General features: G+C 50.1%; 2 long non-coding RNA genes across 2 annotated transcripts; both read right to left on the minus strand.

Moving 5' to 3' along the window:
• Window positions 1-6,808: 6,808 nt before the first annotated feature.
• Window positions 6,809-23,291, minus strand: LOC143653233 (uncharacterized). Its single transcript, XR_013161183.1, has 3 exons — window positions 23,220-23,291; window positions 8,908-8,962; window positions 6,809-6,932 (listed from the first exon to the last, which is right to left on the minus strand). It is a non-coding gene; the product is annotated as an uncharacterized LOC143653233 (long non-coding RNA).
• A 619-nt stretch (window positions 23,292-23,910) lies between these two features.
• Window positions 23,911-25,090, minus strand: LOC143653234 (uncharacterized). Its single transcript, XR_013161184.1, has 3 exons — window positions 24,985-25,090; window positions 24,628-24,659; window positions 23,911-24,076 (listed from the first exon to the last, which is right to left on the minus strand). It is a non-coding gene; the product is annotated as an uncharacterized LOC143653234 (long non-coding RNA).
• Between the last annotated feature and the right edge of the window lie 2,377 nt (window positions 25,091-27,467).

Raw genomic sequence — 27,467 nt, forward strand, 5'->3', positions numbered from 1 at the left:
AAGCCCAGTTCCAGAACTTTGAGCTATCAGGGAAATAGACTGATTCTTTGTGCTGGTGAGAGGGTGTGAAACTTGGAGCTTCTTGCCCCCATGAGGTGGAGCCAACCCGTGATGGTGCTGTTACCTGGAAAAAGTTAAGCTAACAGGCAATGGGGAGCACCAGGCCTTGGTGATATTACTGAGAACCCCTGATCAAGCTTTGTCTGAAGCCAGCCACACCCTTTGGACTTCAGTATTAAGGCCAATAAATTCCACTTTTGCATTAAGCAAAAAAGATGTGTTTTCTTTCACCTGTAACCAAAATGCTAGTGATCCAGAGGATCAGACCTCAGTCCCTTGTTTCTCTCCCTGCCCTACCCCTACTATATTACAAAACTTCCTCCTCAGAGGCCTATCTAAACTCATGAAAATTAACTCCTACATATAGATACCTAGGGCCTCCAGTGACAGGGCCAATAGCCCTTAGGCCTTCTTTACTACTTAGAACTATTTGTACCACATAGAAAAGTTATCCAGGGTACAGTCCATACTTGGCTTTGTGGTGGGAGTTGGGGGTGGGGATAGAGGAACAAGGTACAATGACAAACATTGGCCCCATCTAAGTGGACTCAATCCCAGCTTAGTTCCCATGAAACTTGTCTAGGGCTGGGTATGCAGTAGAGTTCAGTAAAGACTCCCATTTGACTTGGTCTCAGGGGCCTCTTACTGTTGCTCCCAGTTAAAAAGGATGGGCAGAAGAAGAGACCACCAATCACATTGCTGTTTTCTAAAGCCAGCCCTCTTCCGAGGATGATTTATCCCTGAGCTGAGAGGTCACCTGCCACCTTCCTTCCTCAGCGTGCCCTATGGCTCAGCGTCATCCCAGCCCCATCCCCCTTCCCCCAAAAGTCCAAGTCCTTTTCCCTCTTAAAGCAGGAGCCTGAGAATGAGTCAGTGCCTCATTCTCTCGCTTCCTTCCTCATTGTTCAGGCCTCAGCCTTTCCCTCCGCCATCTGCACCAAATCCCAGGTCATTTCCACCAGGCCCTGCCAGGAGGCTCTTCCGGGTGAAGAGAGGTGGGCAGAGCTGAGCGCTCAGCTCCCGAGGTCTCCCAGGAGGTCTGGGGCCTCGGGGAGTGGGCCGCAGCTCTGGGTCTGTTCCAGCCCCTGAGAAAAGTCTTTCCCTGGGGTGTTTCCCCACAGGCCCTGGAGGCTGCCGCAGGCCTGGGCTCCATTTCTGTGCTTGTCTCAAAGGAAAAGAAAGAAAACTTCTTTTGCCAGGAGGTGTGAGCTCTCACAACTCTCCTGGAACGTGGTGATCATGAAACACGCTTCAGAATTGAGCCAACGAGGCTGTGGGGCGGCAGGGCTGGGGCTGGGGCTGTCCCCGCATCACTCCTGCCTGGCTCAGGCCCGGCTGCAGGCTCGCAGGGGCCATACCGGCCAGGCCAGCTCGCTCTCTGCCCGCACTTCTGCAGGCTCTCGCCAGGCCCCATGCCGCCAGCCAATTCCTTCACACCCTCTGGTCTAACTCAAACTGCTTCGGGAGCAACCCCAGCAGCGTTCTGGCCTTATTGGGAAGAAGAGGCTGTGAGACCTTGTCCGTGTGCCAAGACACCACCTCATAAAGGCCGCACCGCAAATCCCGTCATTCCCCAGCTCTGGGTGTCAGAGAAAGAATAGGATCCCAGGGGACTGCCCTGTAGCAGTCCCAGAGGAGGGCAAATGTTTGCCTGTTGGTCACTTTCCCCTAGCAGTTAAAGAACACTCCACTTTAAAACAGATAAGGAAAGGTAACTTGGAAAGCTGTAGGGAGCCCCTACAGGGGCCACTGGGAAAGTTTTCAGGGAGAAGAGTCCATGAGGGAGGGCTTATTGGGGCCCTTCCATCAAGGGGAAGTCTCTGAGCGAGGATTTACCTCAGGCTCAGCTCTGGGCCTGCCTCTGCAGTATCGATGCACTAAAAGGAAGGTTCCAAGAGCACCAGGTATCGCTGGTGTCTCGAAAGAGCTGTGGCATCTTATAGAATTTTCCAGCAGCAGTCCCCAGCGCTGGCTCCACGTTGGAATCACCTGAGGAGCTTTAAAAATGCTGACTCCCAGGTTCACCCCCAACCACCTTGGGGTGGGGCCCAGACATCTGCATTTTTTGGTCCCTTCAGGTGATGCTACTGAGCTGTATTTTTCAATAAAATTCACCTGGGGGACTTGTTTAAAAAAAAAAATATGTGGCCCCCAACTAGGCCCACCAAATCAGGACTTCAGGATGCCTTGTAAAGATCGAAGTCTCTGGGGGAGGAGGCCCAGTCATCTGCATTTCTAACAGGCTCCCCAGGTGGCTGAAGCTTGAAAATTCCTGATTCTAATGCAAGGCCTTAACTCACCTGCACTCCTCCCTCCACCCACAGGGGTCTTCCCTATAACTGACCCAAGGTCCCCTTGTCTTCACAGTGCTTTTCACAATTAGTCATTGGACCTTGATGTCTGTGTTGGTTTAATGCCTTCTGCCTCTTTGATTAAGCACAGGCAGGAACCCGGTCTGATAGGATCTTGCCTGCAGTGGGGTTGCAAGCATGGGCTGGAACCCATGGGGGTTCTGGGGCTTGGACTGCCTGGCCTCTAATCCCAGCTCCTCTATTCATTTTGGGCAAACTGCTTCTCCCTCCTGTGCCTCAGTGTTCTCATTTGCAAAATGGAAAACGTGCTGATAATACTTGACTCCCAGGACTGATGTGAGCATTAAATGAGATTATATATGCAAAACACTTAACCTGGTCCCAGGCACATAGGAAGTAGTCAATAAAGTCTATATATCAGTTATCTTTTACTACTTAATAAACCACCCCAAAACTTAGTGGCTTAAAACTACAACCAGTTATTTGCTCACCAACCCTGTGGGTTGACAGCTGGGGCAGGGCTTAGCTGGGATCAGCTCACCAGGGCTCCAGGTGGTTGGGGCTGGGCTCTCTCCAGCATTTGTCATCGGTCAGCTGGGGCTGGGGCGCCACATGGCTGCACATACATGAATGTCAGTAGGCTGTGGGTCTCAGCCAGGGCAGCTTGGTTCTCCTCCATGCGGCCTCCTAGCAAGCTAGCTCAGGCAAACTCATGGCAGGAGGATTATAAGAGGGTGGGAGAGACAGTCACAACACATCACTTTGCCACATTAAAAATATATATTTTTTTATTGAGAAATAGCCACACACATACAGTCCAACCATATTATACAGTCAATGACTCACAATATCATTGTGTATTCTTCACCATGATCATTTTTAGAACATTTGCATCACCCCAGAAAAAGAAGTAAAAAGAAAAAAAAGGAACTCATGCATCCCATACTCCATACCCCTCCCTCTCATTGACCCATAGTATTTCAATCTACTCAGTTTTTACCCTTTATTATCTTTCTTTTTTGCTCATCTGTCCATAACTTGGATAAAAGGAGCATCAGACACAAGCTTTTCACAATCACACAGTCACAATGTAAAAGCTATATAGTTATACAATCTTCTTCTAGAATCAAGGCCACTGGAACACAGCTCAACAGTCTTAGGTACTTCCCTCCAGACACTCCAATACACCATACACTAAAAAGGGATATCTATTTAATGCATAAGAATAACTTCCAAGATAACCTCTCGACTCTGTTTGAAATCTCAGTCACTGACACTTTATTTTGTCTCGTTTCTTTCTCCCCTCTTATGGTCAAGAAGGCTTTCTCATTCCAATGATGTTGGGTCCTGCTCAATGCCTGGAGTCCTGTCCCACGTTGCCAGGGAGATTTATACCCCTAGGAGTCAAGTCCCATGCAGTGGGGAGGGCAGTGAGTTCACCTGCCAAGTTATCTTAGAGAGAGAGGCCACATCTGACTTTGCCACATTTTAATGGTCAAAGCAAGTTACAAGTTCAGCTCAGAGTCAAGGGTTGGAGAAACAGTGCCAGTACCTCGATAAGGGGAGGTGCAAAGACTTTCCGGGCATGTTTAATCTGCCACAATTGCTATTTTCCTGAACCTAGCACATTTGCACAGTTGCCTGGTACTGTGTATCTATTTTCAATGTACATTTGTAGAAGTAAATCAACAGACAAACAGGAGAAACTGGAGACCAGAGAGGAGAAAGAACTTGCTCAAGGTCACAAAGCAAGTGAGTGGCAGAGGCCGGAGCAGAAATTAGATCTCCTGGTGCCCAGTCCTGCCTTTTCCTATTGCACCAACCTGCTCAGACAGCTGCCTGAGGTGGGGCTGAATTCTCCAGATAATTGCCTCACTCCTCAGCTTCCTTTGAGCCTCTGGAGACGTATCTGGGCAGCCAGGATTGCGCTTGCTTCCTGAAGTCTATGATGAAGAGAAGGGAGCCCTTTTCATTTCCCTGAGCATGCAGCACTGCAGAGAAGAGTCAGCATTAGCAGCCTTGAGCAGGCCCGTTGTGCATGGCAGACCCCAGTGGAGACATTGTACGTTCTGCTTATCTTCCCACCAACAAGGCCTGGACGTGCACACACATGCATGCACGCTTCTCACCGCTCTCTTTAAGGCTTGGGGAAAACCGCCACCAGGTTGGGCAGTTGGACGGGTGACTTGGATTTGGCCTGGATCAGCAATTTCATGGCTTTTGAACAGCAAGTTTGGGAGGCAGGAGCAGGGAGAAAATCAGGATGTGTTTTGTCTAGGAAGTGTTGCAAAATGTATGCTACATGTCTGGCTGTCTGCCTCTCTCGGTTGTCCTTGCACCTGGGGGAAACCAGGGCCAGAGGGTACTGTGTTTTCTCACCCAGGAGCTTTCCTTGGGCTTACTGAGTCACCCACCTGCTGCAGAAGGCAAATATTTTTAGCCTAAGGTCAGTGGGCTCTTCAGTCACCCAGGCCATGTTCCCCTGTGTCTCTCTTTCACAGCCGGAGGGCTGCATGGGAAACCTCCTTATTTCCTCTTCCTCTTTTCCGCAAAGCCTTCCCTGCCCTGTCCTCAGCGCTCTCCCCCAATTCGAGCCTCACTGCATGGCTCTCACATGACCCCAGGAAGGAGTGGGTGGCAAACCAAGGCAGGGCAGTGGGGGCATCCACCCCTCAGGGAGGAGTATTTTATCACTGATGGGTTTAGAATTGCCGTTGCAACACTTCCGGCTGGGTTTCATCCTTGTTTTTGTTTTACAGGCAATACGTACTCTCATTGCACCCAGAGTGATCTGTGGCCCCGCAATTGGGAACACCACTGCTTGGAAGTTAGGCGAGTGGGGCCCTGGGGTCTAGCAGTCTAGCCGAATCCTGGCTCCACCACTTACCAGCTGTTTGACACGAGTAAGACCTTTAACCACACTGAGACTTGGCCTCTCACAGTGACTGGGCCAGGACCCAGGCCATGGAGATCACAGGATGTCATGGTAGGAAGGGCACCCAGATGCCATCAGCTCCACAACCCAGGGGGAAATGGAAGGAAGCCAGAGGCCCAGAGTTACCCCATGCATAAAAAGCTGCGGATGGTGAGAAGGCATCTGCTCATCACAACTGTTTGATTTTCAAACAGTACCCGGAACCCACTACAATGTCGTGAAGTATTTCTCAGAGAAATGGACCACCTGCATCAGAATCCCCTGGGATGCCTGTTAAAGGTACAGATTCCTGGGCTTGACCCCAAACTGTGGTCCAGATCCCAGCACTGTTACTCGTTAGCAGCAGTACTTGAAGGATGTCACTTAAACTTCACTGCCTCAGTTTCTCCACCTGTAAAATGATGCTAATATTCTTTGTGCAGATGTGAAGGGCAAATGGGTGCAGCGCCCAGGTCCTGGCACACTGAAACTGGGCAGCGTGAGGCTGGCATTTTTCATGTTTCTTTCTGATCCCAGGGTTTGGGGCCGGAAGGCTTCTCTAGCAGGGTGCAGAAGCAAACCCTAACTCTTCCAAATCAGTCCCGTAGCTCCTACCTACTCGTGACATCCACCTACTCTACACATCCCTGCTAGCCAGTGACAGGGCTTGGATGTGAGCTCAGCTCCGTAACAGGTCCTACAATTGGCTGAGAGACCCCCACTCCCAGCTTCCATTGTTCAGGTCATTTGGCAGAAACACTCTGCTTGCGTCCCATCTCCTTTTCTGTTCCTCTGGAGATCAAGCCTACTGCCTGTCAGGCTTTTTCAGAAGTGGAACCCTTTTTCCAAACAAAATTTGATGGGGCATGGGGCCCAGTGAATACAACAGATAAAAGCCACACTCCATGAGTTTACATTTATTTTCCAAGTTCAAATTTCTAACATGTTGCTCTATTAACTTCTAAAATCAGTGTGAACCCAAGTGGGCTTAATGTGTGAGAATCACATAGCACTTGAAAATGTGAACGTCGCTGCTTCTTACAAATTTTCAGGTGGTTTCGAGTGTATTTGGGGGGAATTATTGTTGGGTTGAGCATTGGCAAAAGCCATAAAGCTCTCCTGGAAAATGCCAGAATTTTGCTTAGTATTGTTTGCCACCCCTGGAGAACTCCAAACACCTCTTTAATTGGAGAAGGAGACTGAGGCCCAGGTGGGAGAAGCTGCTTGTCCAGTAAGCGGCCACCACGATGAGCACTGAGGCCCTCTGAGCTCTGGCCTGCGCCCCCTGGACCCACAGACCTTCCCCTGCCCAGGCAGATGGGCTGCTTACAGGATGGGGGCCTAACAGGTGGTCCGGAGGGACCAAGCCTGCCTAGGGCTCTCAGTGTCTGTGGCCAAGTGGGGTGGAGGATGGGTGTTGGGAGACGGAAACAAAGCCATGTCCCAAGTCTTGGGAGGGGGAGAGAACAGGAGCCAAGGCCTCTCAGACACATGCATGGGCCCTCCCCTCCACCTTGGGGCCAGGAAGAGATGATGCTGGAAAGGCTTGGCTGGCCTCATCTTCAGCTGAGCACTTGGTCCAGCCAAATTCTCACTCTGCAAACATCTGAGTTTTTTTCAGTGCCTTGAGAGCCGCAATTAAAGGGCTGAAAAGAAAGGTAAATTATCATCATCATTGATGATGATTTCATCCCACTGCCAGACTCAGGTCTGCACACCTCAGAGGGGAGAGGAGAAATAGTATCCAGGGGCCTTGGGCATTGGGCCAGTCCTGATGAATGGAAAAGTCAGGTCACCCCAGTCTTTTCCACACATCCCATCCCCCACCCCTGCCCTCCATGTTCTGAGCCCGTGCTGCCACTGCCCTTTCCTCGGGGACAGCAACTGCCGAGGTGCTGAGTCACCGCTGTGCTCTCAGTTGACGCTCCCCGCCCTGAGAAAGGGCCCAGTGAGGGAGTGGTAAGTCACCCAGTGCAAACAGGCGTGTGATGGCTGCCTGCTCCCAGGAGAAGCAGTTTCTCATGGCAGGGGGCGGGTGTGCGTGGTGAGCTGGAGGTTCCATTCCCTGCCTCCACAGCTCCCTCCTTGGAGGTCCTGTCCCCCACCCCCACAGCTCCCTCCTGGGGACCTTCTCCTGGGGTCTTGGTGCACAAAGGTCCTTCCTGGGGAAGGGGTCCAGGCTCCAGCTGCAGGGTGGGGGGCTGCATTTGTTCCTCCCCCACCCCCACCCCTCCAGGAAGGGCTGGTCAGAGGGAGCAGGTGGGAGCAAAGGCTCAGAAGCAGGATGCGGCACAAAGTGCCTGAGGACCCCCCACCTATTAGTTTAAGTTTCTTTCTTTCTTTTTTTTTTTAAGAGCTTGCGAACAGTTTTTAAAAACTAAACGGAAACAAAACTTGTACCTCCTTCGGATCCCTTTCACCCAAGTCCCCTGTTTCCGAGTCCCCCTTCCCAGAAACAACTGCTGTTACCAGTTTGGTGGAATCCATCCAAAGATAGTTTGTGCATATATAAGTACACAGATATGTGTACGTGTCTCTATCCTTTCATTTTTTACAGAAATGTGGACATGCTAACCACCTTTTTCTGTATCTTTTATTTTTATATTTCATAACGTATTTCAGAGATGGGTCCCTATTGGCAGCTGGGATCTACAGGCTTCTAGTTAATGTCTGAACAGAAGTCCCCTGTGTAGCTACAGGCAAGCTGCTGGGCCTGCCATGCGTGCCCAGACCAGGTCCCGTTGGCAGACATCGCGTGTGTCTCCTGTCTTTGCTCCCTAATGAATATGCTTATGGATGTGTTGATTTCATCTCTGTTCCTCTTGCCTTTCTGGGGTGCCCAGTACACCTAAGGCAATGGGGAGGGAACAAGGGGGATCAAAATGCAGAAGGGAATGCCTGGCTCTCAAGCAGCCAAAGCAAAAGTCAAGCACCAATATCTTTTAAGGCAACCTTGCGTGAGCAATGCTACAGAAGGGGTTTAGAGAGAATGTGGGGAAGGTGCAAAGATTTGCCCTTGAAATTATTCCGACAAGCTCTTTGCTGATTATAAAGCAAAACACATTCTTCATAAGGAAATTTGGAAAATACTGAAGAGATGAGAAAATAAAAGTTACCTGTAACCCACTTATCCAGAGGTTCCTGCCAGTCTGTTTCATTTCCTGCTAGTCTATTTTCTAAATACGGAGGATTTCCAGTGGTCACAGGGGAAATGAAAAGAGGGCATCCAGAGAGGGTCTGAGCAGAGGTAGAGAGAGCCCTGAACTCTTTCAGAAAACAGAGAAAGAGTCAGAAGCAGGAGGTGACCTAGAGGAATGGAAGGACCGTGCCACAGAGAAGCCCGAGGGCAGGTGAGAAGAGTTTGTCCCTAATTCAGCGGCACTGGGGAGCCACGGCAGGTGTTTGTGCACAGCAGTGCTAAGATCAGCCTGGCAAGAGATTGGAGGAGTCTGGCTTTGAGGTTCTGGAGCATACCTAAGAAGAAATTTCATCAGGCCTTAATTTAGGAGTTGTAAGAAAAGAGGCGAGGCCTGACTGTGAAAGAGGTGGCTAAGAGAAAGCTGGGGCTTCACAGCTAAGAGCACAGGCTTCAAGTTAGCAAATTTCAAAGACACCACTTACCAATAGGGTGGCATTGGACAATTTCCTTATCCGCACTGGGTCTTGGTTTCTCCACCTGTAAAGTACAGATGGTGATCATCACACCTTTATCAAGAGGGTCAGCATAGCGGTCACACGAGGCAATGCAGGTAAAGAGCTAGCATGGCCCCTGACACACAGAAAGCACTCAGTAATGATGAGAGAACAAAGAAAGGGCTAAGGATAGAACCGTGGCAGAGCTAGGAGGAAGAGAAGCCCTGAAAGGTTCCAGAAAAGAGTGGTCCCTATTCAGAGCAGTCCCTCAGGGTATCAGGAAGGAAGAGATGGCGACAGGGCCAAAAGCTGCCCAGAGGCCGAAAAAGGGTTCAGGGTCCAGAAGTTCCCTGGCAAGTGGCTTACTGCAGAACAATTGCGATGGTGATACAGAGAGGAAGCCAGAGGCTAAGAGGTTAAAGGGTGATGGGAGATGGGGAAGTCAGGTGGCGAGTTTTACAAGTCTTTCAAGAAATTTGGCTGTGAAAGGTTGTTAGGGAGAGAGAAAGAGGTTTGTGTTTTGTTTGGGTTAGAGTATATCTGAGCATGAGAAAAATCAACAGAAGTTTTCAAAGAGAAGAGGTGACTAAAGGTATATTTTACCTCATTAAAAAAAAGTTGCATATAGTTGATCCCTACTATGCTGCTGTTTTTTTCAACTATTTGATTCATCCACTCACCATCCATCCATCCATCCACTCATCCATCCATCCAACCTTTTAATACATACGCTGTAGGTTTCTAGTCTGGGCTAAGTGTGGTGGAGGTGGGGGGATGGCAGGACGGAGGGAGTAAGGAGAAGAAATGGAGAGGGGCACAGAAATAGAGCAAGCAAAGGCCCCTCCCTCCAGGGGCCTGTGTTTAACTGGAAGAGTAGAGAAGACAATCAGGCAATGACATAACAATGTCACAAAGTGTCCTTGAAAAACCTTCACCCTTGTAACTCTTTGAAATGACATTCTAGCACTTACTCAAACCCCTGACCCCTAATCCCTAATCTGCCACCCCACCCAGCCTTTGAAAACCTACCCTCATTTTATTATTCCACTGAGTGTTAGTCCATACCAAGTAGTGTGCTGGGCCTACAGTAAGCAATCAGTAAAGCAATATCCATTCATTAACAAGTATTTATTGAGCATCTCCAATGTTCCAGACACTGGGAAACAATAGAGAACAAAATATATCCCGACCCTCCTTGAATTGGTTGGGGAGCAAGATTTGCAGTCACATGTATACATTTTAAATCGCACTTGCAATAAGGGAGAGCCAGAACTTTCCCTGGGCAGGGGGATGAGAGCAGCCATCCCTGAGGAAATAACTTGGGGACTGAAAGAGCAACAGATGCAGGTATTTGTTCAAGAGGCAAATAGCCTTGCAGTGGGGGGCTCAGCAGTGCATAGGCAGGGTGGAGAAAGAGCAGTGTGGTGGGTCCTGAGGGCTTTAAACCCGGACGAGAGAGGGCACCGTGAGGAAAGCGTTCTGTGTCCTGAGAGCAGTGGGGAGCCACCCGAGTGCTTTAAGCAGGCAGGGGGCATGATTGTTTTTGGTTTCAAAAAGATCACCTTGAGAAACAAGTTGCAGGTGAGCAAAAAATACTGTGTCTGGGATGGGACCTTAGATGTCTTTACCTTTCAGGGATCTTAGATGTCTCTTTCATTCCTTCTTTTCTTCTCTCTCTCTCTCTCTCTCTCTCTCTCTCCCTCACCTGTTCTGACTTGTTATTTAAAAAAGCAAAAAAAGGAGATACAATAGAGATTTTGAAACTACAGACCAGCCCGGGAAAGGCAGGGCAGATGGTGGCTGAGAGCAGGAGGCCGCAGCACCGAGGAGCAGATGATGTTTCCTACAACTGTGCCACCCCCACTGGCCCCCCTTCTCCCTCTGTGCTGGTTCTGGAAATGGGGCTTTTCCCTGGGGGTCACTGCTCTCCGTCCTAGCAAGGGCTGGGCCCAAGGGGAGCACTTGCTGACGGTGCCCAGCAACCGGGCTGGGTTTCTGGGTTTCTTGGGAGGTGGGAGTCCCTAAGGAGAAGGCCCTGCTCAACAATTCCCCATCTGCCAACACACAGGGTGCTGCTGATGGACCCAGGGGCGTCTCCCCAGCTTCCCACCGGGAGAGGGGGAAAGTAGGGGCAGAATCTCAGGGAGAATCTGCAGGACCTGTGTCCCCCCACCGCTCTCAGCCCGCTCCGCTGTGTGACCCCCATGTTCAGGGCTTGGGGAAGGGGCTAGTAGGGCTGCCTGGTATACCTGCTGGCCATGTGTGGAGGGATATGGAGGGGACCTGAGGCCCCAGGCTAGGGAACTTCAGATTTGCCTTCCTGGGGACAGAGCCTTGTCTTCCCTGGAACTGCATTCTGAGTGGACAGGAAAAGCTGGAAGGGCTGTTGGGTACCCCCAGTCCCCAAATCTTAGAGCCTCAGCCCAGTTAGGAGTCTGGTTAGTTTCATGCCCAGATTTGCCTCAGTTTCCCCATCTTGAAAATGAGAATGATGCGGCTTCTATCTTGTGACATGGTTATTGGCATTGAATGGGATAACCTGGCAAAGGGCCTAGCGTACAGCTCCCCTCCCAGCTTCTGCGCCCTATTTCCACCTCCCACCCCACCCCCACCTCAGACCGTAACTCTGCAACCAGAGGGCAGGCCTTGAGCAGGCCACTTCCCTTTCTGGGTTTCAGTTTCCTTATTGTGTGAAACTGGGAGCTCTGTGGAAAGGCCCGAGGTGGGAAAAGTAGTCATTTTTGATCTGCAAGCTATTTACGCCTCACAGGAGGTGGGGACACGGACCCAGGCTCCAGCATGGGCTGAAAGGAGAATGTGCACTCTTAAAATCCCAAAAGGGAGTTTCCATAACAGCAAAGGAGGGTGAGATGATTTAAGCCGCACACAGGAGTTATTGCCTCGGCCTCAGACTTACCAGGCCAGATGCCTCCCAGAGTGGTGGGTTGGAGGAGGCAGGTGGGCCCAAGCTGGGGAAGCCAGCGAGGGTCATCTGCCAGGGCCAAAGGGCCACAGAGAGAGTCAGTGCTGAACGCCTGAGCTGTTTTCCATCCTCACTCTATAGGGAACTCCACGCTGATGCTAGCACAGAGACACAAGATATGTGGGTGTGTACATCACAGGATTGCTTGTCTTGTTAAAAACTAGAACACTTCAATCCATCAATAAAGGCTTGATCAAGCAAATAAACAAAAAACATATACAGCATGCTGCCAAAGGTATCCAGAGTTAACTGGAAGGTGATCTGTGATATATTATTATGTGAAAAAAACAAGTAGCAAGGTATTATGTCTAGAGAGATCTCCTTTTATTAGTGTATTAACCGTGTGATATGACTATAAATGCCTCATATATAAATGAACGTAGTATAGGAACTATTCCTATACACACACGCGCACGCACATTTTATGAGCATAGAAGATAAAAGCCTGGAAGGATGCACAACAAACTTTTAAAGTGATTACCTCTAGCGTGGGAAGATCTTTAATTTTTCTTTTATACATTTCTGCAATGTTTGAATTTCTTAAAATTAGCACATTAATAACATGCACAAAAGAGGAAAAAAAGGAACTAGGAAAGGTCAAATGGTCAACTTCTCCTAGGAGCAACCAGAGATGCAGACCAAAGTGACAGACGTTCATGTTGCAGGGCAAGTGCCCTAAACACAATCCAAAAGTGTCCATGGAGAATGGGGTCTTCCTTTGCCTGGTGACGGCAGATCCTCCCGGCCTCCACCCCCACCTCCAGTACTGAGCTGAGGCCCACACAGCTCTCAGGGGCCCACTGGGCTCTGCGGAGAAGATGGCACAGGGCCGCCAGGCCTTTGCAGAGATGCAGCAGGTGACTGTTAGCCACTTGGCGAGTCCTGAAGGTTCTGAAGCATGCTCCCGCTTCAGGAGGGCTTCCTAGTGATCAACCAGGAGTGGCCTTATGCTCGCCATTTGCTGTGCTTTCCCTGTGCTAAGCCCATCACAATTTTTGTCTCATTTTATTGCATTCAGAGTCTTAGGTAGCAGATGGTTCCATCCTTGAATTCGGTCTTACAGACAGGAACCTAAAGCTCAGAGAAGATATGTAACTTGCTGAAGGTCACATAAGCAGGAAGGGGCAGAGGCTGAATTCAAACCCAGCATTCTGACTCCAGAATCCACCTGGGGGCCACCCTGCAGTTCCCTCTAGCACCAGTAGACACTACTGATTTCTTTGGACCATATCTTCTTGGTAAAGCCACCTTTAATCAGATCACATTGCTTCTCAAGAAGCTGAGGGCTTGTCTTGGTGATGTCAGTGACTGGAGTCAGTTGAGCTCTTTACTGATGCCAAATGAATACCATACTGTGATGGATGCCTGATACTGCCAATGAGCTGGTTACTGCCCAAAATTAAAGGAAAGATGGGAAAAAATATCACAACCCTCCCTGTGGCTTGGCTGGCCATAGTGGTTACATGGTTATAAAAGGTAAGCACGAATAATGATATAGCCGAAATTTTCATATCTTACTGCATTGGGAGGATAGGAGCATGCCAGTGGGTGTGATATGGGCACACAGTGAAACGTATCTCTCTCCTCCCAGGGCAGAAAGTCAATAGATAATTCCTAAAAGTGCAGAGATCAAGAAGCCACATGAAATGTTATTTAGAAATATGAAAGTGAATGTCCAAAAGGATCAGCTTCAAGAATTGAAAGTGGTTACCCCTGCAAATGGACCAGGGGCTGCAGTTGTTCAGAACTAACTGGTAATAAATATTTAACTATCCATGTTATGCTCATGCAAAACTCTGATTTTTAAAAATACTAAATTAAATAAAATCCAAAGTAAAGGGCAGTTCAGGCCCTGGCTGGGGTGAGAGGAAGTGGATAGGCTGTGGTGAAGAGAATTGCAGAGGAAGAGGGGGTGTCCTTTGTCAATCATACAAGGAGAAGCTGAGGGGACCTGAACTGCAGCAATGATTGGTGCCAAAGACCAGGAGGGTTGGAGAGACAAGTAGGATTGTTGTTTACTTGGAACAGCTGAAGGTGGAGAGGATGGGAGAGTTTGCAAAAGAAGGACACAAGGAGAAAAGAAAGCTGTGACCACCCCCAAGCATGGTGATGCTCCTCTGAGATTCCCCCGGCCTGGGTTGGGGGAAATAGCTGAATGGGCAGTTGTGTTTCACAGATATAAAACAAAGGTGTGGTCTCTCCACCAAAATGAGGAAGTTTCTACCCTCAAGCTCTGTGTTGTGGAGCAATGTTTGATTGTTTGACTTGAGTTGAACCAAACTCAGGCTGGTTAGGACACCGGGAGGTACTGCCTGAGGGCCAAGGGGTGGGAGTTTTGTATCAGCCTATTTTGAAGACGAGCAGCTTGTGTACAGATCAAGGGTCTCAAGACAGGATATGCTGTTCCAGATCTTTGAGGACCAACACCTACATGTGGAAGACTCAGCCTTCTGAAGGAGCCCAGGGTCTGCCCTCCTCCGTCCATCGTCCCTCTTCCCAGGAGGTCTGAGTTGAAAGAAATCCAAAGATGCCAGAAGGAATCCATGGAGGAGGAGGGAACTGGACTTACTCCCCCAGACCCAGGCCCAGGTCAGACTGTCTCTCCGGAAAGGTGGCCCTCTGCCCCAAAGGGAACTGAGCAAGGCCAAAGCGTGGGGCCCAGAGCAGACAAAGCTTCCTTGCTGGCTTGCCCATCCCACCAGCACAAACTCACTGCCTCTTCCAGGAAGCATTTTCTGATTAGCTCATCAGCTCACACCATGCCCATATATAACCAACTTCTTAGTGTTTTGACCTCTAGATATATGGGCCACAGATATCTGAAAGATGCAGGATGCAGTGTGGAAAAGCTTAGCCCATAGCATCCCAGGCCTGGGCTGGAACGCCAGCTTTTCCACATGCTAGCTATGGGGACAATTTGAGCCTCAGTTTCCTCACCCAGGAAAATTAGGATTAAAATCCACTTCCTGTAGTTGTCAGGATTAAAGGCACTAACATGGGTTAAGCACTGGCCCAAAGTGGTGCTGGATTGGAAGGATGACCAGGACCTAAGGGCTGGAGTAGGGTGTCAGCAGCCAGGTTAGGGGACATTGCAGAAGCAATTCCTGCCAAGGCAGGAAGTTGGACTGGACACCCACAGAGACCCCTCTGGGCCAGAATGTGCCCATGTCACTCTAGTCAGGGACTCTGAGTCCTTCTGACTGCAGCTCCTCCACAATCTTGGTCAGTGGTGGGTCAGTGGTGGTCAAAACCCCCATGGGATGCTGATGCAGGATAGCTGCCCTCAGGCTCTTTAGGACACAGAATTCTTTCAAGAGCCCCAAATCTTTCTTTCTCTCTCTCTCTCTCTCTCTCTCTCTCTCTCTCTCTCTCACACACACACACACACACACACACACACACACACACACACACACACAGAGTCAGATTTGGGTCTGCATAACAGATGCCCCCTGGGAAATGAAACCCCTCCTGCCCATGTTTGGTCACTACTGTGTCTTGTCAGCCATGCCATTGGGGTCTCCATGCAGGGTCCACCACAGCACACACAGCACCCAAAACCCAGTGCTGAGTCTCAACGGCAAAACACTTCCCTTTGTCCCCACCTCAGTGACGTCACGCTGTGCCCTCTGCCTGATATTCTTCCCCCTCCTTCTCTGAATGTCGAAATTAAATTTGCCTACTAGGGCCCAGCTCAAATGCCATCCCCTCTTAGGAGCCTCCCAGCCATTCCCCAGTGCCCTTGTGAGCACTTGGTGTCTACCTCTCCTTGTGTATCGATTTCATTCCATCCAGAGCTGTGATTTGGACAAATTAATCTCTCTCAGGGTCTATGAGCAACTTGAGAGCCAGTACCCCAACTTAGTTCTCTTTGCTCCATGACCTGTGGAAGGGACATGACCGTTCATGTCTGCAAAATGGGGTAGCACCAACTGTACCTGGTTGGAGTGAGGATTAAGCAAATTGCCCAGCCTAGGGCCGGGCATGGAGTACCTGCTAGGAGAATGTCGGAGGAATGATGACTGTTAACTGAGCCATTTACAGCCAGGTGTGGCTGGGCCCTCCGAGCCTAGGAAACATGCTTCTTACTCACCTCCGATCTCCCAAATGCAGTTAGATTGCTGTGGTTCTCAAAGGCAGCTACACATTGGAATCATCAGTGACCTGTTGCATTGGGATCTCTTGGGAAGCTTGCTGAAAACGCAGATTCCTGAGCCTTGCCTCAGACCTTCTGAATCAGATTTCTTGGGGGCGGGCCCCAGGAACCTGTGTTTTTAATAAGCTCCCCAGGAGATTCTGAAGCAACAGCTCTCACCAGGCTGGGCCCATATAAGCATGGAGGGCAACTGGAGTGGGGATGTGATGGCCACCCCGTCCCCTTTGCTTAGGTGATAGTGGAGGGGGGCTTGAGGTCTAATGGTGCTAATGGCCAGTGACACCTCAGCTCCCCAAACTGCTTCTCTTAGAACCCCTGCCCAGGGCTGGATGTGGGGCTGATAGGCAGTCAGGCTCGGTTACCGGATTCACCTCTGTCTCCCTTGCCTTTGGCAATGTACCTGGCCCAGGCTGGGTGCTTAGCAAATATTTGTTGAGCCAACTGAACTCTTCTGGGGACAGCTCTGGCAAAAAGTGAGGAGCCAGCCTGCTGGGCTGGACCCCATCCCCTTCACCCTTGGGCCTGGCTCCTTCCCCATAGAGCCAAGGGAGGAGAGGTACATGACAGGTTCCACAGGAGGGTTACATGGCAGGCAGGAGTGGGTGGCAAGGGGAGAAGAATCCCTGGTCCTCAGTCCAAGGAGTCCCACCTCAAGGTGGGAAGTTCAAGGAAGGGAAGCTAGGGGAGGGAGTAAATGTCTAAGAACTCTACTCCTCCACCAACAATAAAGGAGGACATAAGTCAGCAAGAATTCATTGCTCTGAGACCCCACGCTCTGCCTGAGAGCTCACCCAGGGCCTCTCCTTCCCAGCTGCACGTCAGAATCTTCTGGAGAACTTTTAGAAAGGATCAATGCTCAGGCCCGCTTCAGAATTTCAGGGGTAGTGCCTATCACTATGAAGCAACTTAAGTAATTCTGCTGTGTGGCCAGAACTGAAAAACTGTTGGACTGGCCCCCGTTTTCCTCTCCTTTCTCCTACCAGCATTACCAGAGTTTTGCCAACAACTACTGCCAATCCTCATTAGTGGGCCCCTCTAGGTGCCACCACATTGGTTGCTATAGATAAAGCAGTGAATGTTCTAGACTTTGCCCCTGCCATCTTAAAGCCACAGTCTGGTGGGAAAGACAAACTAGTAAACAAATAACTACAATATGAAATGTTATGGGCTGCCTGGGAAAAGCCCCCAACAGACTCTAAGGGGTGGCAGTGCTGAGGGAAGCCTTTCTAGAGGCAGTTGATTCCAAGCTGAGGTCTGATGAGGTCTGATGGACAAGGAGGAGTTAGCCAGGGGAAGGCAGGGTACAAGGAGTGAGGAAGAGTGAGGCAAGTGCAGGGAACAGCATGTGCAAAGCCCTAAAACAAGAGCTTGGATCATGGAAGAAATAAAGGAAATACTGGTGGACTACAGTGTGAGTGGAAAGAATGCCATGGAAGGAACAGGGATGGGAGAGGTAGGCAGGGCTAGATTTCCTAGAGACTTGCAATCCCTGCTGTGGAGACTAACTTGAATCCTAAAAGTAGTGGGACACCAGTGATGAATTTGTAAGATGGGTAGGTAGAGGTTGACATGGGCAACTTTGTACACCATCTGCTGCTGAGGGCAGAATGGGTTGGAAGGGACGAGAGTGGAGCAGACCCACCAGGAGGCTGAGGCGAGAGTCTGGGGGGGAAGACGATGGCCATCCGGCAGCAATGGAGGGACGTGGGTGAATTCAGCAGCTCTGCAGAAAGTGGCATTAACAGGACTCAGTGATTTACTAGAGAAAGGGAAGAGTGGGCACGCCCAGGAGGATGCTAGGGTTTCCAATTTTGCACAGCCAGGTGGGTGGGGTGTCATGTGCTGAGCTGCAGAACATGGAGAGGTTCAGGTTGCAGGGGGATGAGAAGGGTCTGGTGTGGGGGGCTTGTGCACCAGGTTCACTGGCTACAGCTATTGCCCTCTTGCAGGCACAGAAAGGCACTCAGAGAAGGTGAACAAGAGGTCGGAGACCATGTTCTAGTTTCATCTCCGGGACCAGCTCCCGGTGAGTCTTTGCACAAGACCTTCCCCTTCTCTGGGGCCCTCTTGTAATAGGAGGATCAGGCAGTCCTTCGAGGCCTATCCCCACCGGTGGTGCTCTAGGGACTCTGCTTCAGCCCAGCCTCTCCAGGGAGAAGAGCTGTTGTTCTTGTCCTCCCATCCAGGATGTTAACCAGGAAGGGGGCCTGTGCCCCAGGGAACTGGTGAAATGCAAACAACTCTGAGTTGGCAGCAGTGCCCTGTTCCTCCTGCAGAGTCTCCCTTGCAGAGGGAGTCTCAGTGGGTCCCCTGGCACCTTGCCTCTGACCCAAGAGATCCCGGGCTGCAGAGAGAGCCTGGCACAGCCAAGTACTGCTCCTCCAAACACCTTACCTTCCCTCCTCCTCCTCTCTGCCTACATACCCCAGCCACAGGGTTACCAGATTTAGCAAAGAAAAGAGAAAAAAACATAAAAAATAAATATTATAAAATATATAAAATATATAAAAAATTTATAAAGTGTGTATATTATATATGTAATATGAGTATGTCCCATGCAATATTTGGGACATACTTTCACTAAAATACCTACTTGGTGTTTGTCTGAAATTAAAATTTAAGTGGATGTCCTGAATTTTATCTGGTGACCATACCCAGAGAAGAGCCCAGGAACCAGGCAATAACCCTAAGAGAGAAATGGGGTCGTTTCTCCATCTACCGCCCCTTCCCTCCACTTGCTCCTACCAGAGGCCCATGAGAACTTGTCATTCCCCAAATCCTTGGTGAGCTGCAGCTGCCGCCACCTGCTAGGGCTGACTTTGGAGCCAAGGGTATCTTTGGAAAGGTGTCATATCTAATTAAGCTAATAAGTAGGTTGTAAGCTCTGACCGGAAGCTGCAGAGGATTCACTCGACAGATGGGGAGGAGTGGGTCAGGCCTGCTGCAGGCACCTGCCAACAAGCTGCTGGCTGTACCCTGCGGAACAGCTAATAGAAGGCTTGGACTTTGCATCAGATACAGCAAGCAGAAGTTACACCAACATCATATTAACAGTGTTCCCAGCTGCCATTTATGGATCCCTGATTGTGTGCCAAGCACTGAGCAAGCATTATCTCATTTAATCTTCCCAACAATTCTGGAAGGCAGAAGCTATTGTTACCGCCATTTAGCAGATGATAACACTGACATCCTAAGAGGTTGAGTAACTTGCTCAAGGTCACATAGCTGGAAAAGGTTAAGATGGGGATTCAAACTCAGGTATGGGGACCTCCCCACTCTGAGCTTTTAGCTCCTGCCTGCTACGGTCGTCCCACCCCCAACCCCCATACCTCCCAACCCCAAATTGTTTTCGAGACATTTGGCGAATAACATATAAACAGTGAGATGAAAGGGATCTCCATTCATTATTACTCCATCAACTTTTATCAAGCATTTTCTGTGTTTGAGACATACCCTCCTTCCCCTGGTGTCAGGAGATCTCGTAGTCTAGGAGGAGAGGTTGTTATCCATAATTTTGTGCTAAAGAAATGAAACTGAAAAGTTCAATGAAACATTCCAAGTGCTCTAACACTTTGCTGCTGTGGAGAGAGGCAGGGCAGAGCGGTGGTCAAAAACCTGGGCCCTAACAGAAACCCTAGAATGAGCTGAGACCCAGCATCAAACGACTGAGAAAGCCTTCTCAACCAAAAGGGGCAAGAGGGAAATGAGACAAAGTGTCAATGGCTGAGAGATTCCAAACAGTCAAGAGGTTATCCTGGAGGTTATTCTTATGCATTAAGTAGATATCACCTTGTTATCCAAGATGTAATGGAGAGGCTGGAGGGAACTGCCTGAAAATGTAGAGCTGTGTTCCAGTAGCCATGTTTCTTGATGATGATTGAATAATCACATAGCTTTCACAATGTGACTGTGTGATTGTGAGAACCTTGTATCTGATGCTCCTTTTATCTACCTTGTCAACTGACGGGTTAAACATATAGAATAAAAATAAATAATAGGGGGAACAAATGTTAAAATAAATTCAGTTTGAAGTGCTAGTGATCAATGAAAGCAAAGAGTAAGGGGTACGGTATGTATAATCTTTTTTTTTCTGTTTTCATTTTATTTCTTTTTCTGAATTGATTCAAATGTTCTAAGAAATTATGAATATGCAACTATGTGATGATATTGTGAATTACTGATTATATATGTAGAATGGAATGATCATATGTTAATGTTTTTGCTCGTTTGTTGTTAAATTTTTTTAATTAATAAATAAATTAAAAAAAAAAAAACCTGGGCCAAGCCAGGCAGCTTGGACACAGTCTTGCTTTACTAGGTGTGTGACTTTGGACAGGTTACTCTGTGCCTCAGTTTCCCTGTCCACAAAATGGGAATGATATTAACTGCCCCACCATGCCAAAATGTTATAAGGATTAAATGAATTACCACTTGCAAAGCACTCAGATAGTGTCTGGCACATACTAAGTACTTCATTCTGCTAACATTTAATCAAACGTTGTGGTGTGCCAAGCGCTGATCTCGGGAACTGGGAGTGAACAAAATGGACCAAACCCCTGCCTTTCTAGGGTCTGCACTGTAGCTTACATTTTAATGATTGCTATCATTATTTTTTTAATGTGCCATTCTTATTTAAATAATGTTAGCAATTAGTATTTTAAAATTATTTTTCAATGAACTGTAATTATTCAACAAATTCTGCTCTGCTGATCTTGAGAGGGCATAGAGCAGGGAGATGTTCAATTTCCTGGGTTGGTACAAAAACATTTCTTGTGGTTTCAGAGACAAGTGGGTGACTTTACTTTAAACCCCCACTGGGTTTGGGGAAAGGGATTGAGACAACAAATAACGTGCCGACCTCAAGGCTGGGGAGCCACAGGGCTCATACAGGCCACGGGGGCAGGCAGAGGGACGGAAGGGGAAAGGAGGTGGTGGTCTGTGGGGACTGAGCTGGGAGGGTGGGGAGCTTGTCCTTTTCTTTTTTTTAATTTTTTTTTACATGGGCAGGCACTGGGAATTGAACCCGGGTCTCCGGCGTGGCAAGCGAGAAGTCTGCCTGCTGAGTCACTGTGGCCTGCTCTTTTTTATTTTGTTTTGTTTTTACCATTTTTTATATGTTTTATTCCAGTTTCTCATATTAGTAACCTGTTAGCTCATCTTTTGCTGAGCATCCTTTGTGGTCTAAGAAGCTTCACCCTGAGTAGGTGGCTTGAGTTCAGGAAACTTAATACACAGAGGAATTGCAGGGAGGGAATCGGCTGCAGCGTGTGGCAACTAAAAACAGGGTTTCAGCCATGGGCCCCTGACACTCGAGGGCCCCAAAGACTTCTGGGAACTGCCTCCCTTGCCCGGCACACACCTGTTCAGGAGAGAATGGCTTTTGATTGTTACCTGTCGGGCTGCCTGCCTGCTACAGAGCAGGGGAGGGGAAGGGAGGTTTGGTGGGAAAACTCAAGCTGTTGTGAAGATTAGAGGGGGCCAGAGAGAGGTGGGTGCCCTCCCTGAGGTGCTGGGAGAGCCCAGAGAACAGGTGCTGCGTTCTCACTGTCCTGGGAGGGAGGAAGCTTCCGGTTGAGCTCAGGAAGTCACGTGTCCAGCTGGGAGACACCCCACCCCCCACCCCCACCCCCACCCTCAGCCTCTATGCAGGGAGCAGGGGCTCATGGCAATGCAGGCTGTTATAGTTTGTAGTCAGCCAGGACCAGGGAGACCTCTCGAGACTGTTTTTGCTTAGAGACATAGAGTTTAAACTTTCAGCGAATGGGGGTGTCTTTGAGTTTGGGGAAGGAGGGTGAGTCACTGAGTGCCTGACCTCGGGCAAGTGCGGCTAGGGGCCTGCACCTAGGAGGGGCCGGCTCCGCACGCCCAGGTGTCTTTGCTCTGAGCATATCTCTGGGTGGTTCTGCACGCGCAGGTGTCTGTGCCCATGCACGCCCATGGATGTGGTTTGAGGGCCTGTTGGAGTGGGCAGGAAGGAGCTCCACCCGAGCAAGCCAGAAAGTGTGGATTCCCGGGGTCTCTTAGGTCTGTCCCTTTTGCTGTCTGGGCTACCCTGCCACAGGGCCCATTGACCAGGTTGCATGGTTGGTGACCCCCAGTGAGCTGGGGGAGGAGCTGGGGCTCAGGCAGCCCCTACAGACCAGCAGCAGGGCCCCGGACGCACCTGCAATTGGCGAATTGGTCCCTCAGCATCAAGCTCAAGCGCTGGCACCTCTCTGAAGGTGGGGGCTGCAGCAGGGCAGGAGGAGGCACTCTGAGAGCGGCCCACCCCCCACCCCACCCCCCGGCAGTGCTCTGTGCTCACTTCCTCTTGGAGGTGGCCCCCAGGCTCCCTGATGTCATGGTGAGAAAATGCTGTTTCCAGAGGAGCTGCCGGGGAAGCTGTTAGCAGGGAGGGGGTCAAGGGCAGAGGCTGCCCCTGCATTCCGGTCAGCCAAGCAAGGACGGCAAAAACAATCTAAAAATCCCCACTGCCCACCCCTCTCTACCCCTGCCTCCGTCTCTCACACTGGCCAATGGAACTTTCTGCCATGGTGGAAATATTCTCCATCTGGGCCATCTCATGTGCTGGCAACCAGCCACGTGTGGCTCTTGAGTACTTGAAATGTGGCTAGTGCGGAAGAATTTTACATTTGATTTGATTTGATTTTGGACAGCACAGCGCCAGTGAACCAACTCCTCCCGAAGGAACAAAAAATGGCATCCCTGCCCGGAGGGGCCAACTTGAGTCCGCACAACGGCCAAGTCCTTCCGTGTTTGCTGGTCCCCACGCGAGTGGTGCAGCAACTCCACAGGCCAGGCAGCCACTGACCCTGCTGCGCAGAGGGGTGGGGACACTTGCCCGGGTCTCAGACCCAGCAGGCAGGGAGGCAGGGATAGGGGCCCCAGCATTCTGATTCTTGAAGGGAGGTTCTTTCCATCCCCAGCCTCTCTGCATCAGGCTTGCAATCAGGCACTGAGAGTTTAGCCCAAAACAATGACTGACGGTAGAAATTCAGGCCCACGGGCAACCTATGGAGAAGAATCCTCAGGGCTGGGGTTGGGAGGGGTCACTGGAACCTGAAATTGCTCCCTGGATTTGTAGTTAAGGATAAGGAATGGGGAGGGGCACTTGGATGCCAGACACTCTGTTGGGTTCTTTACAAAGATGAGCTCACTTACCTTCTCCAGGTGGGGTGTTATTCTACCCATTTTACAGATAAGAAGACCGAGACTTGGAGAAGTGACTTGAGTTGTCCAGTCATACAGCAAGCTGGGATTTGAACTGAGTACACTTTATCCAAAGGTCCCTGCTCCACGACCACCTCTTCTGGGATAAAGGCCTCAGTTTAGAAGAAGCTGATAGCTTCTTCTAGAGAAGAGGCAGACAGCACTCTCAACTGGGCCCTGCGGGGTGCAGAACTCCAGCCGGGGACTCTGGGCAAGGGGGCTGGGCTGGGGTGGGTGGGTGCAAAAGGTTCCCTCAGCCTCCCCATGGAGGAACCTGCTGTGAGGGCCTGGGAGATAGACACAGAGACACAAGTGACTCATTGATGGCAGCTCAACTTGGAAAAGCAGCTGGGCTTGATCCGCCTGGAAAGGCTTCCTAGAGGAAGAGTAAAGCATCTTCCTCAGTGAGTCACCTGCATTTAAGGCTCTCATTCATCCGCCATGTCTATGGTCAGTTTCCTGACCAGTTTCTCTTTCAAATAGCTTTTTCTCTGTAACAAAAACACCCCAAAACTCGGTGGCTTAAAGCAACAGTAATGTATTTGTCCCTGATTCTGCAGTTTGGGCAGGGTGTAGTGGAGGCAGCTCACTTCTGCTGGTGCTGTGGGAGGTCATTTGTGTGGCTGCAGGTGGCAGGCTGGGGCGGGCCGGGCTGTGTCCCCCCTCCACTTGTCTCAGGACCACCCCAGCTCCTGCAGAGGTGCTGGAGGCTTCTTACCTGGAAGTTCAGAGCTCCCCCAAAGCTGAAGGCCTTCTTAAAAACGAGGTCCAGAAAGACATGACACCAGTCCCCATCTGACGGGGCCGCCCTGAGGACGCAGCAACTGAATGCATACGAGGCATGTACCCCAGCGCAGGCCACCGTGATCATTGCCTGGCCATGCTGTGACCCAAACCAATCCCAGCCTCTCCCCGTAGCTGAGTGGCGGAGCCCTCTCTATGTGCGAGCTTTCCAGCCCTGTCTTTCAAAGCTTCTCCCCTTCACACCTCATTCTTCACCCTAACTGAACAGAACCGTCCATCGTCCGCTGCGCGCTTTGCTCTCTGCCTGGAATGCCCTGCCTCCCGCCGCCCATTTGGCCCGCTCTCCCTCCTCCTAGAGCCTCTGCCTTCTCTCCAGGTTGTTCACAGGTGACAGGTGATCAGCAGGACAGCGGGAGCAGGCGGGGCCTGAGGCTTGGTAGGGCCTTTCTTAGAGTCATAGAAAGCTGCTCGGGGGCAGCACTGCTCAGGGGCCTGGAGCTGGGGGGACACGGTCAGGGATAATGGCAGCAGATCCCAGCGGTCAAACGTATGGCTGAGGAGGAAGGGTGCGGTGGTTCCAATCCAACCTAACTTTTCTGAGCCTCAATTTTCTTACCTGTAAAATGAGGGTGATGATAGTGCCAGCTCCTAAGTTTGTTATAAGAGTTAAATGAGATAATTACTGTGAAGCACCTGTGTCTGACCCATCGTGACTGTTCCATCCTTACTGCCCACCCCCCCTCCCATTACGCTTACTAAGATGTGGTCCTGATAGGCCGGGCTTATGGGCCCCTGGCTCCCTCTATGAGTGGGAACCGCTCCTTGGTGGGGGAGAACCAAGGCTGACTCTGCTGTGACCTTCTGCCCACTCTTCCCTCCCTCCCTTCCAGCCCCGAGAAGCCTACCAGCGTCTCAGTGTCACCTCTCTGCTGTGGTGGCCCTGTTGCTGAGCTCCCCATCCCATCCCTCTCACCAGAACCACCCAGGGGTCCAGTGCCTCTTCTGCCTGGACCCTTCTAGGCCGCAGACCTCAGGCAGGCTGCAGAGGGGTGAGCAGGAGGCCTGCAGCCTTCCCAGGCCCTGCCACATGTGACTGGAGAAGGAAGAGCCGCAGCTGGAGGGGAAGGTGAGTGCCCAAGGCCAGCCAGTGAGAAGCAGCCAGGTGGGCCTGGCACCACCCACTCCAGGCTGGGTGCTGCTCTTGCCTCTCTCCCTGGCAGCTCTGAGAAGGGGGCTGTTGAATAGAGTGGGGACAGACCTTTCCAAAGTCTGGCTGGGGCTCAGTGTTAAGCTCATGCCACATGCCATAGGGCTCTGAGAATGTGTCAGATTTTGGGCAGGTTGGCTTCAGAGTATGGGGTGGGCATGTCTAGTTAGTCCGTCAGTCCTTTTTGTTGTTGTCCATTCTTCCTTCATTCCATGAAGATTTCCTGACACCTACCACATGCCAGAAACTGTTCTAGACAGCAAGAGCAGGACTGACAAAAGCGGTTCCCCAGGCCCCGTCTCTGCAGACCCCAAGAGGAGTGAGTCTGTGCTGGTGGTAGGCACTGGGGACCCACTTGTGACCTCAAATTGTGGATGCCCTGTCCTATTTTCTCCCTCGTGGCTGCCTGTGCTTGACATAGGGGTAGAACGCAAGCAGCCAGAGTCTGGCCCTGGCTCTACCACTTGCTCTCTGAATGGCAAGTTGGTTCACCTCTCTGAGCCTCAGTGTTGTCATCTGCAAAGTGGGAATGCACCTGTGTGGACTCAGTAAACAAAGGACCTGCAAAGAACCCAGCACTGAGGCTGACACTTCCCAGCACATAACATTCAGGCTGTCTTCTGCCCTCTGCCATCACTGGCCGTCACCATGGCCCCATCTCCTCAGGCTGGAACCTTGCCCTTCCTTCTGACTTCCTGGGGTTAGACAAAGCTTCACTGACAATGGCCAAGAAGATGCCAGAGGCCTTTCCTATGAGCCATTTGTCTTCTGATGCTGAAGCCATGGAGGTCTTAAAACCTGAGATCAGAGAACGGAGAGGGGGAGGGTGACAGGGGCCATCAATCAGGGCCTGCCCAGGCTGCTGGCAGGGATTCTTTCCCAGCCAAGGACAGATGGAACCGGGCTTCTGGAGCCTAGATTGATTGAGCGCTCGGGTGAGAGCCAACATCCAGGCCAAGTGATCCATGTGACCCTGCCATCTCCAGTCAGGAGACTCCCACGCTCTTCTTCCTGCAGCTGGGAAACTAAGTTTTCAGAGGGTCCTTTGGAGGGGCAAGTGATGGCAGGCCCCTCTGTAACATTCATTTAGCACTGGCAGCCCCTCCTACTTCCCAAAAGGAACACCTACATATGACCAGCTTTCTGCATTCACACCACTATTGAGCCCCCCCACCCCGCCCCTAGATCCCCATTTCAGTGATGAAGAAACTGAAGCTCAGAGGGGTAAAGTAACTTGCTGATATCACACAGCTAGTTTTTAGAGATAGAGGAGCCTCAGAAGTTGGTTCCTCTGGTTTGGCTGCTATTTGTGAATTTATTTATTTTTAATTAGAGAAGTTGTAGGTTTGCAGAAAAGCCAGGCGTAAAATACAGAGTCCCCATACGGCTCCTATTTTTTAAAAAGCAGATATAGCAGTTCAACAAAGAAAAACGGAATATTAAAACAGAATTCTGCACTTCTCAGAGAACCCTTCAAGAAGAAAATACCCACAATGTATTTACAAGACTGATAAATGCATTAACCATTTTCTGGAGGAATGTATAAGAAACTATGAGTCGTACAAACCTTGAGGAAGAGAAATGGGCGTGGGGATTTGGATGGGGGAGGAACAGTGAGGGAATTTTGCTTCTGACTTTGTGACTTTCTATAGCATTGGCATCATTTTCCACATCTGTTTAAAAAGTGTGGATAAGGGTAATCTGAGCGGTAGGATTAGGGTCATTTTTAATTTTCTTCTTGATATTTTTCTGAATTAAAAAATAAATGTTTAAAAAAAAATTGAGAAGCTGATGAAAGCAGTGGGCTGGCTCCCAAGAAGATTTCACAAGTATATTTATTCATGAAAGTAGGAACTCTTTGTAGGGAAAATTGAATAATTATGCTTAAAAGCCAGGCTAGAGCAAGATTTCCATGACTGAAAGCAGGACATAATTTTTTGACATCTGTATTGAAACCACTATCATCAATAATTGAAAATGGAAATACAAAAACCTAGCTTAATGCGATTTCTGGACCAAGGCATTTAATTCTACTTGGAGCCCCATGCCTTCCACCGAGCCTTGAACAGAGTAGATGCGCAAAAATTCCATCAGTCAATGGACAATTTGCCTGTTGTATTCACTGGATTCTCTAGCAGGTGCCAGTCAATACGTGTTAATAAACCAGTAAGAAGATACTATTGATCCCAACCACAACCGCTGGACTTCAGCTAGGACCATAATCCAGGCAGGGGCATGGGGTGGGGTGC

Source organism: Tamandua tetradactyla, chromosome 13, assembly GCF_023851605.1.
Source record: "Tamandua tetradactyla isolate mTamTet1 chromosome 13, mTamTet1.pri, whole genome shotgun sequence".
Lineage (NCBI taxonomy): Eukaryota > Metazoa > Chordata > Mammalia > Pilosa > Myrmecophagidae > Tamandua > Tamandua tetradactyla.